Source organism: Rutilus rutilus (genome assembly GCF_951802725.1).
Source record: "Rutilus rutilus genome assembly, chromosome: 21".
In the NCBI taxonomy this organism is placed as follows: domain Eukaryota; kingdom Metazoa; phylum Chordata; class Actinopteri; order Cypriniformes; family Leuciscidae; genus Rutilus; species Rutilus rutilus.
The window spans coordinates 7,216,408-7,226,316 of NC_140226.1; the positions used below are offsets into that span (position 1 = coordinate 7,216,408).

General features: G+C 37.9%; 1 long non-coding RNA gene across 1 annotated transcript; it reads right to left on the reverse strand.

Annotated features, from left to right (window-relative positions):
- Window positions 1-293: 293 nt before the first annotated feature.
- Window positions 294-9,103, reverse strand: LOC311281153. The gene is made up of 4 exons (XR_014625773.1): window positions 9,050-9,103; window positions 7,427-7,504; window positions 7,209-7,276; window positions 294-411 (listed from the first exon to the last, which is right to left on the reverse strand). It is a non-coding gene; the product is annotated as an uncharacterized lncRNA (long non-coding RNA).
- Between the last annotated feature and the right edge of the window lie 806 nt (window positions 9,104-9,909).

Below are 9,909 nucleotides of genomic sequence, written 5' to 3' on the forward strand. Positions count from 1 at the left end.
AAGTCCAGTGGGTAACCAGTGATTAAAAGCTGGAACCTGCGAGGGTTCTCTGGACCAGGGGAAGAGAGGAGGTTGGTAGCCGAGGATACATTGGAACGGTGTGGTGGATGTATGGATGCGGCAGGGATCCCAGTGGTGGATTGGAGCAGGGAATTCTGGGCATACTCTGCCCAGGGGAGGTAGCGGCTCCAGCTGTCTTGGTGTTGGTGGCAGTATGACCGCAGGTATCTCCCGATCTCCTGGATCTTGCGCTCAGTCTGGCTGTTGGTTTGCGGATGGTAACCTGATGATAGATTCACTGAGACGCCGAGTTTGAAGGCCTTCCACAACCGGGGGATGAACTGGGGACCTCTATCCGATACAATGTCTTCTGGTAGACCATAATGACGGAATACTTGATGGTCTGGTCTTCTGTCACAAACACAGGAGGAGACAGACAGGTTTAGGTGCACACCAGGGGCGTAATTTGTGGGGGGGTTGTGGGGGAGATAACCCCCCCAATAGCCCTTGGTTCACACAGTGTTTATTAAAAGCAGAGTGGTGGTACAACGGCAACCAGATGATGCTGAGAGGATGGTGACTTGTAGAATGATGATTGTGACAGCTGGCGATGACTGAAGTGGATTTCTCTGTGCAGGTGACGAGTGAACACAAAGCAATTTAATTTAAAGGGGTCATATAATGGTACATGCACTTTTACAAGTTGATTGTACTGAAATGTGTGTTGGCAGTGCCTGTACACAACCATCATAAAATGATAAAAAACCATCCAGTGTTTTTTTTTTTTATCTCCTTATATGTTTTCCCCTGTCTCAAATCAAGTCGTTCGACCGTGTGACGTCACACGGTCGGACGCCCCTCCCACGATTGTTAATTGACAGCAGCGTTTCAACACAGACCCGCCCTGAGCGAGCTGTCATCATAGTCCGCATTGTTGATACGCTGGAGCAGAATGGCGTCTAAGCGATTGTGGTGTTCTGTTCTTGGGTGCAATAAGGAACACAGCAGTCATTTTGATGTTCCTATATCCGAACCGCTGAAGACGCAGGCTGAGGTTTTGCAGGCTGGTGGCTGAGGTTTTTTTCCGAAGGGAATATTCCCAATGGTCAACAGCAATGCTTTCATGTTTGCGCGAATCATTTCTCACCAGACTGCTTTACAAACGAGGGTCAGTATAAAGCTGGATTTGCTAAAAAGCTGCTCCTGAAAAAAGGATCGGTACCAACTATTCGTGTTCCTGCTGCACCTCCAGAAGAAGAAGTGAGTGTAACGTTTTATTACCTTTATATTAATCTCTATATTAATCTTTGCAAATCACTAGCACGCTTCACAATGAATGCGGCTAAGGTTTACACTCAGGGTACATTACGGCATGTTTTCTATGTACGACGTTCTCAATATAATTCATAATACCACGTTTATAATGAACAATGCGTTATGGTTATTGTGTTATTACAAACTGTGTACGCAGGTGTTAAAGTTAACGTGGTAATACTACACTAAGCTTACTTTTGTCGATGGTTTATAACGGTGTCTGTTACAGATTAAGAAGTAATGTAAAAAAAAAAAACAGTTATAACTGCATGAAGATGAATGGTAACACAAAATTCTTAGGTGTCCTTCAACTACTGTTAGAAACATTCCTGCCGTGACCTCATGTCAGTGCTTCAGCCCAGACAGTTGTACCTAATACTGCATAGATAACGTTACGCATCACTGACAAGCCTACATTTACCGAAAACAAATTTTTCATGACCATTAGCTGTAACATCAATCTGTCAATGAACTAACGTATACATCAGTAAATACATAGTGTTCGTATCTCACTACTCTACCCTGCCAGTACACACAAAGATAGATCAAAGTGACATTACGTTAACCAACCATTCAGAAATGTCCTGTTCGAGCCTTAATTGTCGAACTTCTTCGGGGCCGTCATTATGTTCCGGGTCCGACTCCGGTTCAAATTGATACGGTTGCACAGTGTCCTCAGAGACTCCCGCTGCCATTCTTCAAAATATACCCTCAACTGTTCTCAAGGCAACACTCCACGTGTGTTGTGTCAGGTCAAAACCATAGACAGTATATAAACTGGACACAGCGACCCCATAGGTTTCAACGGAGAAAAGTGAAGTCAATTAGAAGCACTCACTTCCTGATGGCTGAGCGTACTGCGCAGACTCAAACTGAGCTTGACGACGTAGATGTGACGTGAGCAACCTGTCTGTCTTCTAGTAGCTGTGCCAAGAGAAATCTGAATCATTCCCTTCCGAAACTTGCAGAGACGGAGAGTGTGAGTAGGAGGTATCCATGAGCTAGGAGCAGGAGAAACTTTTGCTAAGTATTCTGATTAATTATTTTGTAATTTTGTCTCCAAGTCAAGTCAAGTCAAGTATATTTGTATAGCGCTTTTCACAATACAGATTGTATCAAAGCAGCTTCACAGTATTAAAATAATACAACAAGGTTTGTTTCTAGTGGAATTTATTGATTGATAAAATCAAATTAAATATCCCCAGAATATCCCCAAGAATATCTCCACGTCCCCCCGATTGCCCGTGAGCTTCTCCTCCTGTCCATACGCTAATCTCTCTACTGTGCGACAGAGAGTCGCGTGGTTATGACGCAATTGTTAGCCTATTTTTACAAAAACGGCTTCTACGGGGCCATAACGTAAGATACAAGGTAATTGCCTTTTATACATTTTCGTGTTTCTTTAGAAATAAATAATGGACAAATGGAGTCTTTAAACGCCTCAGATGTAAAGTTATTCGCTGTCAAAGTGACGCCAAAATGAATGGGAGTCAATGGAATGCTAACAGCAGGTGATGGTCTGCTAATCAATGGCGGCGCCCGGGAAGCTTCAGTGTTTTCCGGAACATTGTCCCCCTGGTCAAAACGCCCACAGAACAGAGGGGCGGGGTGAGCAAAGCTCATTATCATTTAAAGACACATGCACTTAAACGGCGTGCTGAAAACAGAGCTGTTTTTGACCAGGTAAAATTAGTGTTTTCTTACAATACTAATGAGAATTTTTAATTAAAGTATATTACAAACTTTTAATTTAGACCCTAAAGAATCATATTAGCTTGTACAAAAATGGCATTATATGACCCCTTTAAGAGATACTTAGTAGACTGTCCTCACTCAATGGCTGGCTGTCAAAGTTGTGTCCGCAAAATAATATAGAATTCATAGACAATTGGAAAAGTTTTTGGGTCAGACCTGGCCTGTTGAAAAGAAATGATATTTATCCCTCCTGGGATGGTGCTGCTCTTCTTTCTAGTAATATGGCACATAGTCTTAGAGCTCAAACATGACAGTCTGGGCCTCAGGTCAGGAAGCAGACAGACTGGCTAAACCGACCGTCTGCTAGCTGTCCCACGTCACTGAGGTCAGATAAATCCCATCACATAGAGACTCTTTCACCTTGATATCATCGTATAGTGACTTTGTCTGTTCCCCGAATTAGGAAATACAAAAAACTCCTAAACTCATTCAAGGGGAAAAATTTAATTGATGTTCAACAAATAAAAAACAGATATAATACAAATGAACAAATGATACAGCTCGGGTTGCTGAATCTTCGATCCCTTACTTCAAAAGAACTTATTGTTAATGATATGATTAAAGATTATAACCTAGATGTGCTGTGTTTGACAGAAACCAGATGATTACATTACTTTAAATGAGTCCACCCCCCAAGATTATTGTTATAAATATGAGCCTCGTCTGAAAGGCAAAGGGGGAGGTGTTGTTGTAATTTATAGTAATATCTTCAGAATTACTGAGAAGTCTTGTTTCAAATATAATTATTTTGAAGTGTTGGTGCTTAATGTAACACTATCTAATGTAAATGATCAATCACGTGTGAGATTTGTGCTGGCAACTGTATACAGGCCACCAGGGCATCATACAGACTTTATCAAAAAATTTACTGACTTTCTATCAGAGTTAGTACTGGCTGCAGATAAAGTCCTAATTGTTGTTGATTTTAATATACATTTAGATAACGAAAAAGATGCACTGGGCATTTAAAGACATTCTGAACTCTACTGGCGTTAGATAACACGTGTCAGGACCTACTCATTGTCGTAATCATACTTTAGATCTAATATTATCACATGAAATCAGTGTTGATGCTATTGAAATTCTGCAGCAGAGCGATGACATCTCAGATCATTATCTAGTCTCGTGTATACTTCATTTAGCCAAGGCTTCAAAGCCGACTCCGTGTTACAAATATGTTAGACCTATCACTTCTGCTACTAAGGATTGCTTTATTAATAACTTTCCTGATCAGTTTAATTTCCTCAGCATCCCAGATAGCTTAGAAGAACTCGATATTGCGACAGAAACTTTTGACTCTCTCTGCTGGAAAAGCACTTTTGACACAGTTGCTCCTTTGTGCTTTAAGAAGATTAAAGAAAATAGTCCAACGCCGTGGTACAACGAGCAGGCCCTTAAGAGAGCAGCCACAAGAATGGAGCGAAACTGGAAGAAAACAAAACTTCCAGACAGTTTTTTCACATTTCATGGAAAGAGAGGACGATTGCATACAGAGAGGCTTTAAAAACAGCTAGATCTGCTTATTTTTCAACCCTATTAGAAGAAAATAAACAAAACCTTAGGTATTTATTTGAAACAGTGGCTAAATTAACGAAAAATAAAGCTTCAACCACAGACGTTTCCAAGTAGCACAGCAGTAATGACTTTATGCACTTCTTTACTTACGAGATTGATAATATCAGGGAGAAAATTATAACTATGCAACCATCTATTACAGTATCGCATCAGACAGTGCATTGTAGTCTCCCTGGGGAAAAATTTTATTCATTCATTGCTATAGGAGAGGAAGAATTTCTAGTCAAGTCAAGTCACCTTCATTTATATAGCGCTTTCAAAAATATGGATTGTTTCAAAGCAGCTTTACAGTGTTAATAGGAAATTACTGTAACAGATTGTTTAGGCTTTACAACAGCTCTAAGATAAAGTTATTGTCCAGCTAAAGTTAGTTTTGATTGATTGATTCACTTTCGTTGTGAAGATCATTAGTTATTAACTTAGGGGCCACTCACACAACACCGTTGAACTTGATCCTACAGAATTAGTCAACTACAGGCCGATCTCAAATCTTTTCTGTCAAAGATACTAGAAAAGGCAGTATCCTCACAACTATGTTCTTTTTTAGAAAGAAATGATATCTGAGAGGATTTCCAGTCAGGATTTAGACCGTACCATAGTACTGAGACAGCTCTCATTAGTCACAAATGATTTACTCTTATCATCCGATCGTGGTTGTATCTCTCTATTAAAGTGACTCGATCTTAGTACTGCATTTGATATTACTGACCACAACATTCTTTTAAATAGACTTGAAAATTCTGTTGGCATTAGTGGAATTGCATTAGCATGGTTTAAATCATACTTATCTGACCGTTATCAGTTTGTAGCAGTAAATGAGGAGATGTCTTATCGATCACAAGTTCAGTATGGAGTACCACAAGGCTCAGTACTAGGACCATTGCTGTTCACTCTGTACATGCTACCCTTGGGAGATATCATTAGGAAGCATGGCATTAGATTCTAATTATTGGACAAAAAACGTCCTCACATAATAACCTAGAATACTGTCTAACACTTGATGGCTGCTCTGTCAAACCTTCGTCATCGGTTAGGAACCTGAGTGTGCTCTTTGATACCAATCTTTCATTTGAAAGTCACGTTTCTAGTATCTGTAAAACCGCATTCTTCCATCTTAAAACTATCTAAATTACGTCATATGCTCTCAAAGACAAATGCAGAACAATTAGTTCATGTGTACATGACATCAAGGCTAGATTATTGTAATGCTCTTATGGATGGTTGACCTGCACACTTAATAAATAAATTACAGCTGGTCAAAAACACAGCAGCTAGAGTTGTTACCAGAACCAGGAATATGACCATATTAGCCCTGTTCTGTCAACACTGCATTGGCTCCCTATTAAACATCATATACATTTTTAAATATTGCTGATTACAAAGCACTAAATGGTTTAGCTCTGCAGTACTTGAGCGAGCTCTTAACGCATTATAGTCCGTCATGTCTATTGCAATCTCAAAATTCTGGCCAGTTGATAATACCTAGAATATCAAAATCGACTGCTGGCGGTAGATCCTTTTCCTATTTAGCACCAAAACTCTGGAACAGTCTTCCTAACATTGTCCCGGAAGCAGACACACTCTGTCAGTTTAAATCTAGACTCAAAACACATCTCTTTGGCCTAGCATACACATAACACATTATAAACTTATAATTCAATGTTAGGCTGCATAGATTAGGTCAGCCGGAACCGGGAACACTTCCCATAAATCCTGATGTACTCGTTACATCATAAGAAGTATGGCGTCTACGCTAATATTAGTCTCTCTGTTTATCCCGAGGTTTACCGCAGTCCGCCGGATCCAGGCCGTATCCAGATCTGATGAAGGATGTGACTGGATGCGACTGGACACGACGACAACGCAGTCCTGAAGTGTCAACTAGTCTCTCCCCTGTTATGGCCCCCTTCTGCTTCCCTTTACCTCTGTACAGATAAAAAGTTGTCAAAATAGTTCCGGTTCATATGGCTACGCGGAAGTGATAAATAAATCTCGCCCTTAACACACTCCAGCCACTCATCTGCACAACAACAGTGCCTGGTGGCTTGAGAACGCAAACCTTGAAATAGGTGCAAGCCTTGAAAAAAAAAAATATATATATATATATATATACAGTATATATATATATATATACTTTTGTTTTGTTATCTCTGCGCAAGCTTTAAAAACGCAAACCTGTGAAAACGCTGATGGCGTGCACTTGCGTATTACGTGTTCAGTCTATAGGCGTGTAGTCTTTTTTTACAAATTGACCTAAACAAATTACTTGTCTGGCCTTAAAAATGTATAATACAGAATTATTTATTGCTTCCGAGTGAACGGTGTTGTGTAAGTGGCGCCTAAATTAATAACTAATGATCTTTGCAACGGAAGTGAATCAATCAAAACTATTATCACCGTAAATCTGCTTTGAAACAGTCTTGTACATATTGTTAAAAGCGCTACATAAATGAAGGTGACTTGAATAAACAACCTGCACAATGTTTATTCAATACCTCTCAATGTTCCAATTTTTATATGTAACATTTAGATTATGGAGTAAAAATTTTGATAATTGAGTTTACCGTGTTAATGTATTGGTGTTCAGTGACCTTTCTTGACCGTTGTCACTGCGGTCTCAAACAGTAGCCTACTGTAGATGCAAAACAAGGAACAGAGACAATCAATATTCATAGAGATTTTTCAGAAATATATTTTTATGTATATTAATTTCATCATAAGTTCATGATTATCTTATGTATTTCTATAGAGATTTACCTTCACAGGGAGACAGATACTGTACCTTGTTCGAGACTAAAGACAGCGCTACTGTGTTGTGACGTCATGTTTAGAATGATCAGTTACAGATCAATTAACATTCCTAATTGATCAAACAATAAAAACAAAAAAAATTCAAGTTCATACTCTACACATGTTTCTTTATTACATCCAGCTGAGACTTTCTGTGGTAAGATCTGTTTTTGACAAGCAAAAACAATAATAAGGCTATACATTCTCTATTTTACAAAGAAGAAAGTTAGCAAACCATATGTCATTTCCTATTGGTCTAGGTTTATTGGAACTGTTAATTGGAGAAAGGTTTGGTTGTTACCTAATACATATCTAATTACAAATAAGATCAAGGATATTTAATTTAAGATATTGCACACATTTTACCCTGCTAAGCATTTTATCTCCAAGTTTAACTAAGACATAAATGTAAACTGCACATTTTGTTTATTGCAAACAGAATCTGCACCTCTTATTTTCTGGCATTGTCAATAAAGAGGTTATGGTGGGAGGTTTCCAAACTTATAAATGACAAATTGTTGTGCAATTTTTCTTTGCTATATGAACATGCAATATTTTGTATTATTATTATTATTATTATTATTATTATTATGAAAAGAGTCTGGAAAATGAGGCACATTATTAATCTTTATAAACCGCTTTTTTCTGTGGTACTGAAATAATTAGAGAACTACATATAGTTACTATTATGAAGAGCACAAACAAAATTAGCTGTTAAAACTGTTTCTTTATTTAATAAATTTAAGATTTTGTGAAATGGCCTTTTATTCTTTTAATTATTTGTATTATTATTTAGAATTTTTAATTTATTTATTTATATTTTTTGTAGTTCTATATATGCCTTTTTATATTTTTATTTGTACACCCTTGGCAGAATTGTTGTTCAAGCATTCATGATATTTAAAAAAATAAAAATAATTAACATTCGTATAGTGTCCATTGTTCTAAAAAAACTCTCTAATAAAATACAAAGCACGCTGACAGAAAACCTTTGATTTTATTTTATTTTAAAACAGCATCGACGGTTTTATGTCAGTTTTCACTTTAGTTATTTACTTTATAAAGGTTTAATCCAAACGCAAGAGGGCAGAATAGCATCACTTACATAGTTGAAACTTGTAAGTGACTTGTTAGCAACACTTTTCATAGTTGAAAAAAAATGGAAGACTCAAAAAACTCAAAAAGTCGTATATTTTTTGCAGTAATACTCTTAATAACAGTAGCCTACGAGTTCAAGATAAAACGCGCGCATATAAATCAATTAATTATTAAAAATAATAAATAAATAAACAAACAAACTAACTAATTACATTGACTCATATTTAATTGGACTGTAATATATTCATGTCTGGCAACTAACACATTTGTTTACAATACCAGTATAACAATTAGGTAACGTTAATCATTTCCACTCACAGTGCCTCACTGTAACCTTGACTTTTGCAGTTCTCTTTCTTTCTTTCTTTCTTTCTTTCTTTCTAAGGAAGAAAGAAAGGACGTCTAACAAAAGACGAGTCGACTTTTAATTTCTTTTTTTCTTAGTTACGCAACGGTATGGCACAAATGCTGTGAACTGAGTTCAAATTTAAAGCGAGAAGGTTTTTTTTTTTTTTACCTGGGCTGTTTCTCTTCAGCTGCAGCTCGGGACGTGTGTCAGTGCGGTCCGTCATGTGTAAAGGTTATGCTGCTGCTGCTGCTGCTGGTGTTCTTCTTTAAATATCTCTCTATGGACTTAGACTCTCGCTTACGGCCATACCACCCTGAACACGCCCGATCTCGTCCGATCTCGGAAGCTAAGCAGGGTCGGGCCTGGTTAGTACTTGGATGGGAGACCGCCTGGGAATACCAGGTGCTGTAAGCTTTTTCTTCACTACTCAGATAATTTACTTCAACAAGGCTTTTTTCTTTATCCTTTCAAATTCTATTTATTTTCTTACATTTTGTTTCTCTCTGGCTTTTATCTGCTATTAGTGCGGCAAAGGAAAAGCACAGCTCAGCCTCATCATTCTTCCTTTCTCCTCCAGGAGGCGATCGACTTGTTTTCTTTCTCTCTCTCAGCAACACCAAGCGCTACACTTTCTTTTGTAACTGCTCCAAGTAAATAGATGAAATTTTTATTTACATTTAAAAAAAATAAATTATTACTTACTTTTAATTTATATATAAATATAATTAGTTTCAACTCACAAACCACCAGTTCCCCAACATTTGGAAAACCTGTGAAAAAAATCTTACAAGAAATAGCTAATATGAGCTAATATGACCCATGATTACACCATTAAATATCCAGCACATTGTGCACAAGGTAAATAAATGCCTTTTAACACTCCAGTTAGGTCTTTACAGCTTATGTTAAAGCAACAGCAATGTTTGTTACGCCCCGTCTAGGGGAAAGGGTGCAACATGAAAGACTCGTTGGAAGGTGGCTGGAGCGTTTTTGAGGCCAAAAGAGCGTAAAAAAAAAATTAAAAAGGC